The sequence below is a fragment of the Mus caroli genome, chromosome 1, assembly GCF_900094665.2.
Source record: "Mus caroli chromosome 1, CAROLI_EIJ_v1.1, whole genome shotgun sequence".
NCBI lineage: Eukaryota > Metazoa > Chordata > Mammalia > Rodentia > Muridae > Mus > Mus caroli.
In genome coordinates, this window is record NC_034570.1 from 135,754,884 (window position 1) to 135,765,136 (window position 10,253).

At 32.9% G+C, this 10,253-nt stretch overlaps 1 protein-coding gene across 1 annotated transcript in view; it reads right to left on the reverse strand.

Annotated features, from left to right (window-relative positions):
* Rgs21 (regulator of G protein signaling 21) overlaps nucleotides 1–8,444 on the reverse strand; it is a 48,256-nt gene extending 39,812 nt beyond the window's left edge. The window contains exon 1 of the mRNA XM_021175336.1: nucleotides 8,139–8,444. The gene's annotated coding sequence lies outside the window, so the exon portion shown is untranslated. The remainder of the gene's footprint in view (nucleotides 1–8,138) is intronic.
* Between the last annotated feature and the right edge of the window lie 1,809 nt (nucleotides 8,445–10,253).

A 10,253-nucleotide genomic window follows, 5' to 3' on the forward strand; every position in this document is an offset into this window, starting at 1 on the left:
TGTGTGCTTGCCTTTGGCAAGGTATAATTTAGCTTATTTTAAATATTAGTGTCAGAAAAGATGAGCAGTATTTAAAAGTACATAAACCAATATCACCTTCTATAGATCTGGATTTTTCAGTGTAAAAAATGTCAATATATGTATATATGTTTGTATACAAACATAGTATTGCTATTTTGTTATGATTAGATTTCCAAGTACAATGTAGTCATTATTCATGTTTACCCATGAGAAACTCAAATTGAAGTGAAATACTATTCTTTGGGGAAAAGAATCTTGTTACTGACTCTCAGTTCAGTTCTATAACTAGTGTAATAGAAAATCTCAGTTAAATGCAGCAGGGAGAGCCTAACCCTTATTTGAAATGAATATTCACAATAATCCTCAGAAAGGGAAAAATCATGCTCAAATGTAGAACAAAAGTTAACCCCAAGTAAAAGCTCATGTAATAAGAACATTGTGTTAGTATCTTATAGGACATTCCCATGACTTGACTAACTTTATTTTAACCAAAATGGAACTATAATTGATGCTCCTTTCAAGACTATTTGATCATCTCATTTTAAACAAAGCTATGCTGGTTTTACCCTTTGATTTTTTTGTGGTCTGTGTGTGTGTGTTATGTGTACCTATGTGCACTGAATAACCCCCCCCCCCGGTGTGTGTATGTATGTATGTGTGTGTATACCTGCAGAAGCCAAGGAGCAAATTGTTGTCTCCTTTTTCTCTATCCCTTACTATCTAGAAGAAGGGTCTAGAATTAACTCTGTTGCCTACTCTTTCTGGTCAGCAAGTTCTAAGGATCTGTCTCTGTCCTCCAATGCTTAGCTACAAGGTTTGCATAGTCATGCCTGACTTTTTCTGTGAGCACTGGGGATGTGAACCCTGGTTCTTGAGCTTTTACTACAATGCTAGTGACTGAGCCATCTATTCAGTCCCTTTACTCATGTCTGTTTAAATAGTTTATAACCAACATATATAATGCTTCTATTTGTACTTAGATGTATATTTGCTTCATCTATTACAGTTTTGATGGGGATGAACAGCAAAGCATCATATAAACACAACCCCACAGGAAGAACAACAATATCAACCAGCCAGTTCCCCAAGAGCTCCCAGAGACTAAGCCATCAACAAAGGAGTACATATGGCTGCAGCTGCATATGTAGCAGGCAGAGGATGTCCTCATCATGCATCAATAGGAGAGGTCCTTGGTCCTATGAAGGCTCTATAGATGCCTCAGTTTAGTGGAACTGAGGTGGGGAGGTAGGAGAGAGTGTGTGAGTGGAGGAACACCCTCATTGAAGCAGGGGGAGGGAGGATGGGATAGGGGGTTCCAGGGGAAGGGAAGAGGACCAGAAAAGGGGAATAATATTTGAAATGTAAATAAAGAAAATATCCAATAAAATAAAAAATAATAAAATATAAATAAGCACACTTATCACTTTCATACTTCCCTGTCTTCCCTCCAAAGCTGCCATGTCCCATACTCATTCTTTCTCAAGTTAATGGCCTCTTTTTGATTATTAAATACTAGTATTATTGCTTACTGGAGCCTGTTTTTAATAAATTCTTTAATATAGTGCTATAATATTTTTAATATTATAAACATTATAGTAAAGAATCTTTTGGTTATATACTTTTCTGACTCATAGCTTCATCTTTTTTTCCCTTTGAATGTATGTTTCTCTTATGGGTAGTCTCAGTACTTAAGTAATTTTACTAAATTTGTTCCCTTGAGTGCTGATTGTTCTGTCTTCCTGTGTTTCTCCAATGCCCCTCTTGATAATTTTTTCTTTGTACCATTCTTTGAAACTTTCACAGGCTCTGCACTTTAATTTCCTCATCAAGCTTTCCATCTATCTAAGTAGCTCCCCCAGCTTAAATTTGCATGTATCCATTGTACACAGAGTTGGCTTTTATAATGGTAATTTCTTTTTTGTTTTGTGACTTTTGATTTAGCACTTTTCAGCTATTGTTTTTCCCCATCTACTCAATATTCTGAGCAAGGGCCTGGGAGTCATTTTCTTCCCTTTCCTCCCTTCTGACATATTCTATTTATGTTCATATTTCATGACTTATTTTACTTTGCCTTTCCCTTTAGCAGAGTAAAATCTCTGTTTGACATTTTCACAATAGAATCTTAACTGCATATCTCGCACCCTCTCTTCCCTTGCTGAAGACCACACCCAATAAGGCAACAGGTTTCCGTTTTCTCAAAAACAAATCTGAGATAATGTCATTCCCTGACCAGATGCCATGCAAAGCAATGCAATTTCCTTCGTGGCAAACCTTTATGCAAAGACAGAGAGAGGCAGCTGCCTCTGGGAAGTGAAGCAGGGAGATTCCTTTTCTCCAACACAAATGTCTGAGTTTCCAAAACCATTATGTCTAGTATTTCCATCTCTGTACTTTATGTTAACAAATTGAATTCTCTATGAACAAAACACAACACTTGAATTTTTTAAAACAAAATAAATTGAGTTTAATATCAGTTACACATGTAATTTGCAAAGCTGGTACTGAATGTACACTGACCCTTTATCCATTTTCATCTTCTCACATTCTTTACCATGGTGTGTTTATTGAAGTTATTAAAGACTCAGGGCATATTAGTGTAATCTCTACTCCAAGTTTTATTCATATTTCATTTGCTTTGCTTATGATTCCTTTTTTCTGTTCTCAATATTTAATCCAGAATGTTTGAATGTACTATTCTTTAAAGTAGGAAAAACTGATGGTAGCAATTAAAAATTTACCTGTACATACCCTTTAGTAGGTTGAGCAATAAGAACAGAGGTGAATTTGGGAATTAAAATGTGGGAATATTTGCTGGGTATGGGGTTCTTGGCTTGAAAGTTTTATTATTTTGGGAATCCTGAAAAGCCAGGAATACCTAATGCCCTTTACTTAGGGGACCTCAAAAGTAAGGAGCAATAATGTATGACTATGTCTCTGTGCGTGTGTGTGTGTGTGTGTGTGTGTGTGTGTGTGTGTGTGTTTGCCATGACATGTTTGTAGGTCAGAGGACAACTTATGGGAATTTCTTCTCTCCTTCCTTTTATTTATATGGATGCCAGTAATAAAATTCAGTTTATCAAAAAAAAAGTAAGGAGCAATAGAATAGAAGGATTTCAATTATATTTAAGAAAAACATACCTTAATTACAACCTCTGAAAATACTTGGAAACAATAAAATATGCACCATTGACTAAAGCTTCGCAGTTACAAATTTCTTCCTAAGGAATTCTTTGTGTGGCCTTTGAATGACATATTAATATGGGAAAAATGTTAGAGCAGTTAGGTTTGACTAAGGCCTTTCAATAGGGTCTTGTTTTTGATTATACACAATTTATAATCAACTTTAATAGTACAAATTCTGTGTATCTATGTTTAAATAGATCTCAGGTTTCAATAGGACAACTTCCTAAGTCATCTCCCTACTACCCTGAGGGGAAAAATCTGGGTATCTGTCTATTTCCCTGCAAGAATCTCCTGTAGACCCTACACAGTCAGGATATTGGATTAGCAGGTCCACTTTTAATTTCCTGGGAACATATTACGTAGCTATGAGTACATTATAAGAAAATAAACAGCATTAAGTGTCTTTAAAATATGAGATATACACAAAATTCATTTGCTGGGGTATGTGTGAATGTGGATTTATGATTTTGGCTTTATTTTAAAGTACATCTCTCTCTTTTTGATATAGTATGAAATAAAAAAAATGCTTAACTATTAGAAATGAAAAACTTACATCCCAGATGCTCATTATTTTCTGATCAGGCTCTTGTTATTATACAAAAACATGTTTGTTTTTTTTTAAGACTTCATTAGGAAGTAGTTTGATTTATTCTGCTCTGCATCCAACTAATAAGTCTTTTACTCATCATCATGTTCTTATAATATATGAATATGCAAATAATTTATATAAAAGCAATTTAACAGGCATAAAATAAAATCAATAAGCACTTGTTTTTTTCTAATAAAGTGTTAATAACTCCCTCATTTCTTTGTGTTTTTAGTGTTTAGTACCTGAAGTTATAATTAGAAAACAGCGAGGCTCAGGAGGAGTTTTACATGAGTTGCATTTCATCAATGTGCCTTGGGACTAGAAATTCCCCAAGTTATAAACCTTCCATCTATTTCCAATGGAAATTCAGCCCTAATGTCAAGTCGTTATAAGTTTATTAGGTCCTTGTCATAATACCAGTTATAAATGAGATCATTTTATAGTCTCAAGAATGGAAAAGTAATTAAATTGGTGGTTTTATTAGTTGATGGACAGCTTCAAAGAGTTTATTTCTCTTGGAAAATCAAGGTATATTGTTCTTTTATCTTCCAAAAAAGTGGTTAATGGAAAATGGTGCTGTACAGAATTCTAAATGCAACAGAATAAGATAATTTTAGCAAGAATATCAACTTGATTTTATTAATAAGTATTAAAATATGTATTTAAATATGTGAGGTTTTGCTTTACAATTTAAATATTAGGATTTTTCTTCATTAGTATGTGAATTCAATTTCAAAACAGGTATTTAATTTGGTGAATTAAAGGTAGTCATGTTAATATTACAGTCTATTCTTTGAAAATATGCTAATTGAAGCCTTTATAAAATGACATGGAGATTAAATCTTTGTAAATTCTTAAGTGTTATAATTAGTCTTTATGGTTTTTTTCCTCTCCAGACTCAAAAGAATACAAATGATTCCAGTCAGCTAAATTGAATAGGAAATCTTGAGTGTCTTTATTCATTTAGCTAATTCTAAACTTGTCTTCTTGCCTCTCATGTTATTTATTATTTTCATTTTACTCTGGAAATGTTAATGCAGCTACAGGAATTAAATGAAAAGTATATTACATCATAAAAATCATGATCCAAAGTGTCTTGAGCCAGTCTTCAGTAGCTCTGTTAGAACATTTGTGTTTAATAATGTGAAAATCATGGAGATATACAATTCATTGTCTTACAAACTGAGTCCCATCTATTTTTTTGGTGTCTGAACCTCTTGAAGATGGGGTGCTCTGATTCTGAGCTTTTCAAGCTAGTATTATTATGATGAGCACTGTGCATGTATATCTGCAAAATGCATTTTGTTAGTATTAGACTAATTTAAGTAGGTAGCTTTATGTAAAGAACTTCATTTGAGTTTTCTTAGCATGTTTCAATTACCCTTGTGCACTAGATAATGCTTTACACATGTTCCTGTGTTTGTCTTATAATATCCTTTACTGAGTGTGCCTTTTGTATGTTTGGTTATTAAAACAATTTTACTTTTCAGAAACTACAAGTAATGGGAACACACTCGTTCAGATTCCCCTTTACCACCGCTTTTAGAAGAAATGGACAGTTGAGTAATCTTACTGTGACTATACAATGAGTAGAAGCCTGTGAGTCTGCTAAGAGATTCCATCACCCTTTCAGCTTCTATACTGTATAGTTTTGATTTGTTAGCCATGAACACAGTAATTTCTCCTATATGATATGATTTATTTCTCCTATATGATATATTTCTCCTATTTGATATGATATGATTATGATATGATTTCTCCTATATGATATGATTATTCTCCTATATGATATAATTTCTCCTATATGATTCTCAAATATATGATATATAATATAATATTATATGTTTGATATATATAATATAAAATAATTTATTTATATTACATACATATAATATATCACATATGTATACATGGTATAATTCAAATGATATGATGTGAAACTATACTCGATTCAATTTTGATTTTGACTATAGCTTAAGAAGAATAATTCAGTGGCTGAAACTTAAATCTAAATACCATTAGTCTCATAATAATCTACAGAATATGAAATGAAGGATAAAAGTTCTGGTCAAAATTAAAGTAGAGAAGAACAGCAGTTAGGAGATAAATACTCCTTATGATGCACTGTAGCAGAATGGTGTTTGATTTTACCCAGCTAAGTGCCCTGGGACACCTTTTTAACAAATCACAAAAAGATGTGTCTAGTTGTAAGTGAAAATTGTTGCAGAATCAGATCAAGTGCTTACTTAAAAATGTCTACCTCAGATTATTTTCTGTTACTAAATTACAACTTTTCATCTTTATGAACAGACAAATTTAAAAATAGGCAAGAGCGGTCCATTGCACAGGTGTTAATCTAACTGTGACTTGTACACATAGCTTTAGTGAGAATTCCATGGGGAGACCTACTTTAATATTAATTTTGTGTATTTTTTCATAATTAATGGGAGAAAAGTGGAAATAAATATTCCACCTTTTATTTTGTACATGAGTTAATTATCCTAGAAAAATATTTTGAAACTACATGAAAAAATTGAAATGAATTGTCATAATTAAAAGCTTATTTTACTCTAGAAGTTGATTGACTTTGCCTCTTTTGTTAATTGGTACAGAATGATTCCATACCTACCCAAAAGTTCACTTCTGCCCTCAGTTTAATGTTAAGTGTAATGGTCAGCATGCATTTATGATGGTGGTGATGTCATAGAATTATTCAACACCTGTAACAGCTCTTGAATGAATTACTCTTTCAAAGCAATGTTTAATAAAAAAAATTCTTTTTAAATAGGCTATCTTTTCCTTGAGTGTGAACAGTGATGGATCCATTTCTGATAAAGCACTGTAATGACCTTTGAAAGAAATAACCTATAGAAAAGCATCTTAATTAGGAACTAAATTAGGACTTAGGAGTGTTTCTCTAAGTCACACCTTTACTCCTCTTTTTCTCATAGAAGAAAAATCTTAGGAGAGGATAATATCATGGCTCAGCCAAAACAAAGAAGTGAGCTCATCACTAAAAGTTTCAACAGATTCCATTGCTCTGAAAGACCCATTGCCCAACTTCAGGAGACAGGAAGTTATAAGTGGTCTGATTGGATGAGAGCTTGTGATGTCCCTTAGCAAAAACGAAAGACTTAAGTTTTACTCCTTTCCCAATTGCTCAGAAGCAATTAGCAGAAGTAATTAATACTGTTACCTTGTGAATTCTTTGGCTGCTTGATTTAGTTTCAAATCATATGGACAATGGTAGTATCTCCTAAGTACATCTGAAGGCATAATTGATATTTCTAGGATTATTGAATATATTTCTTATAAAATAATACAGTACCTTAATATTTTCTATTGGTTTCTTAAAAACAGACCTTAAATGGTAGAACTATTAATACTTATTATTTTAGAATACAACAAATATTAGAAAAGGATCCAATGAACTGTCAGAATTTTGACATATGATACAAACTTTGAACATGTAATGTGTGCACATAAATACTAATGCAGCTCATGGAAGAAGAGAGACAAAGATACAAGAATCATTTCATTTTGAGTCAGGAATGCATTTATTGACTATCAGAATCTTATTAAGCTGAGAATTAAACCTATATGGACTAATTTTTAAAAGAAACTAAAGCTCCCATTGTATTTTAAATTTTATTTTGTGTGAAATAAAGACAGTTTTAAGTCTTAAAATCGAAAAAAATGGTGAAAAGAATAAGCTATATGTATCCATTTTAGCAGTACTATGGTTGCTATCTTAAGTTTTGTCCAAATCAGGTGAATTGCAAAAAACAAAACAAAACAAAACAAAACAAAACAAAACAAAACAAAACAAAACAAAACAAAAACACAACTATATTAAATATGTACTACTTTTAACCCCATCTTCACATCAAAAATAACTTATTATTTTGGGATTTGGTAATTATTTCCTATGTACTTGATGAAGGCTTTATTACTTATCCTAGTCTTAGCAAAATAAGCGGGGGAAGATGATATTTCCCTTTCATACTTGTTCTATAACTCTCTGGGCTCGGCGGTTCTGCATCTTGTCTCTTCTTTCCTCCTGTGGAGTCTGATATTATTCTCTGTTCAATTTTCCTTTTCAAATTTTGAATCAAACTATTTGGCAGAGTGTCAGTGCTCTGACAGTCTGTGACAATATATTATTTTGTGTGAATGTTAGCAAATGATTAGCTAGTAAAAGTTTTTCATTTTATGATTCTCAGCTTGCTGAGTTTGATGAATATAATCTAATATCTGGAATTTTTATCTTCAAATGTCATCAGTTTCCTCTTTGTAGTAGATTCTTTTTTTTTTAATAACAAAGTGTAAATGACTTTATACTCACACAAATGTGATGCAGGGGAAGCCACTTCTTGTTCCCTTGATGTGCTCCTTACTCTCAGGGCTGATGCGAGGATCCTGCTTCTATAATGCGTTTGTCTTCCAACAGGTAACCTTTCTATAGCATACTCCCTACTATATGTATTTATTTTCTAAACAATCTTCCAACAACCACATTATTCTTTAGCTTAGTTTCTGAACGTCACTGAATCCATTTCATGCTCCAGATATTTAAATTATAGTTTGAAGGATCTTGTTGTTTCTATCAAGTTGTAATAAATCAAATCCACTCATTACCCCCAACTGTTCTGGTCTCTGTTTAATGACCTATTGCTTGAATGTGTATCCTGGAATTTTCACACTGTGAAGTCACTTACCCTGTGGTATGTAAATTATTTTTTTCATTCAAAAAAAATGTAAATCTTTATTTTGCAATTGTACTCTGACGACAGAGATCAATTTGAAAAAAAAATAATGACAAACTTTTTCCTTCTGAAGGTTGTATTTGCATGGCTTCATATGGTCTAAATGTTTGCATGGGAAATTCATCTTTCATTTCACATCTGCATACCTTATTCTTTAGTTTCAGTCAATCAATGTGCATCTGGAGGACACTTAAAATACTGAACAAGCTTTCGGTATATAAACAACATCTTTATGAAGAGAAGACACTAGAGAAAATTGTCAAACTATTTAACAAGTTTAAGAGTAATAGGAGATACTTGAAATATAAAAGAAGTATACCAGTTACTGCAGTGAGATTATCTTTAATGACTGTTTTACTTATGAACTGAAGACAAATCAAACCACATCAATATGGGCTCACTATGGCATGATTTACCATATAGCAACTGGTTAGTTGATGACATAGTGATGAGATAGTGAGATGGCTCAGTGGGTAAAGACACTTGCTCCTAAGCCCGATAACCTCTATTTTAATCCCTGGGTACAAGAGATCTGATTCTAGCAAGTTGATTTTTTTGTTTGTTTGTTTCCACATGAATGAAGAAATAAATGAATGTAATAAAATTTGAATACCAAACAAATCTAGAATAATATTTACTTTCTTTTAATTTTCAACAGGTTTGTGTTATTAATAAAAGCATGAAACCAAGAGTTAATAAAATGTGTTAGACAGTAAATCATTTGATGTGAATATATTAAGACCTGAGTTTGGATCCTTACCAACCACACAGAGTTGAGAAGCCCCTAAGGTAGACCTGTATATTCCATTCCTGAGGGTGTAGAGATAGAAAGACCCCTACGTTTTCCAGCCACTGAGTCTAGACAAATCGGTAAGTTTCTGATTCTGTGAGAGATATGTTCTCAAAATCTATGGTGCTGAGAGGTGAGGAGGAGACAACCAATGTTGACCTCTAACCTATACAGACCTGTGCACCTGTGTTCTCTTCTTACATAGTCACATGTGAAATGAAGAGGTGTATACACATATGAAATGAACAATCACACACATACACAAATGTAGAAATGCATATTGGTGAGTACTTAATGTTCAGGACTTGGTGCTTCTGGAGGGAATTTTTAATCATTTTGAGTGAGCTTAAAGAACATGACTTATTTTTGAGTCTTGATGAGTCATCACATTTGAATATTGATGGTCTTCTTCAAGTAGTCAGACTTTACACTAAATTTCCAAACTGCTTTCCACCTGGAATTTAGTCCTCAGATATAGGACAACAATTTTATAGAGGACTGATGAATTCTGTTAAAAACAAAAACTTATACATTGTTTTTGTAAAGCTTTTAATACATAAATAATTGCTTAGAGAAAACAGATTCAAATGTGGATGTACTTCAACACAAACCTACATTCAACAAATCAGCATGTTTGTCCTAGGCCTAGTTTTCGGCCTTTGGAGAGCTTCATTCTCCACCTTTAATTTGCAGGCTCTAGGCAGGAGCTCAGGCATGCTATAAGGAGTAAACTAAGTATCCCATTCACGCATTTACCACACAGACTGCCACAATAGTAAATACAAGCAAATGCTAGCCATTCCTCCTGGGGAAAAAAGCATGTTTTAAATTAAAAAAAATCAACATGAGTATGGGTCAAACATAATAACTAAAGTAATAAACAAAAGGAGGATATAAATATAAT